The following is a 1246-nucleotide window of genomic DNA, read 5'->3' as shown; positions in this document are numbered from 1 at the left end:
AGCCCACAGGCCAACATGCTGTTGGGGATAGAGTGAGAGTTCTTCATGTTGAGCTGCAGGCAGCCGGAAGACAGAGTGAGATACTGGGCCTGGCTTGAGCATCTGAAACCTAAACTCCACCCCCAGTGACACAAGGTCACACCGCCTAATGGTGCCCTTCCCTATGGGTGTATGGGAGACATTTTTATTCAAACCACCACAGCAGAGTTCCCCCTTGAGTAGAAATGCCCTTCCCCAAGGCTGTGTGATGGTGGCTCTCTGCTGCCTGCCATCTAATAATGCCTGGCTCAGGGAAGCACAGGAACCCACCGCCCAAGTTTGCAGGCTGGGAGGTGCTCATCTTAGTTACACAGGCTGTTGATGGGACTGGTGTCCTTAGAGAGCCTGAAGCTTACCTGTTTGGCTTTCTTTCTTTTTTTTTCCTGGTGCTGGTATTTTATTTCTTTGTGTACAATTAGGCCATGAATTCATATGGAATGGGCTCCAACAGCTCAGGCTCTTTTCCGTTAGTCCTCACAAAGTGTGCTTCTCTGGGTGGTGCAGGTTGGCGCTTCAGCTGCACCCAGGTGCCCTTCTCTTTGGCTTCCTTTTTCTTCTGGTCGTTCTCTTTCACCCGCTTCAGGAAGCTGTCCCTGCTCTTTGAGTGCTTGATGTGCTCAATCCGCACATTGATCCTCTTGGCCAGAATTTTGCCCTTAACCTGCTTGTTGACAATGATGCCCACGGCATGCTGGGTGACATTGTAGACTCTTCCGGTTTGGCCGTGGTAGCACTTATGGGGCATTCCTTTTTGAACAGTGCCCATTCCCTTGATGTCTACAATATCACCCTTCTTGTAGATTCGCATGTATGTGGCCAAAGGAACAACGCCATGTTTCCTAAAAGGCCTAGAGAACATATACCGGGTGCCTCTCCTCTTTCCCTTTGTGTTCGTCATTTTGGCGAGTTACTGGAAGATGGCTGCGGCGGCCGAAAAGCCCTGTTTGGCTTTCTAAGTATCTCACATGGCCCTGGGCATTTGCCAGAGGGCAGTGCCAGAGAAGACCGACTGTGTCAGAAGTGTGGGCACACATCAGGCCAGTGTTTAGAACTGGCTTTACACTCATGGACAAGCTCACACACAGAGAACACGCTCCTACATGTGTATCCGTGTATGTGCATATACACACCTGCATGCCACACTGACTGACTACACACAATACACTTTCCCCCTACTTCTGAGCAGAGGGACTGGACCGTCTCTGAC

At 50.6% G+C, this 1246-nt stretch overlaps 1 pseudogene; it reads right to left on the bottom strand.

The window, feature by feature from the left end:
• Window positions 1-432: 432 nt before the first annotated feature.
• Window positions 433-965, bottom strand: LOC110300650 (large ribosomal subunit protein eL21 pseudogene; annotated as a pseudogene).
• Window positions 966-1246: the final 281 nt, after the last annotated feature.

Source organism: Mus caroli, unplaced genomic scaffold (assembly GCF_978045245.1).
Source record: "Mus caroli unplaced genomic scaffold, Mus_caroli_1 scaffold_10, whole genome shotgun sequence".
Classification (NCBI taxonomy): Eukaryota; Metazoa; Chordata; class Mammalia; order Rodentia; family Muridae; genus Mus; species Mus caroli.
Note: the sequence above shows the minus strand (reverse complement) of the source record. Positions and strands in the feature narration are given on the sequence as shown.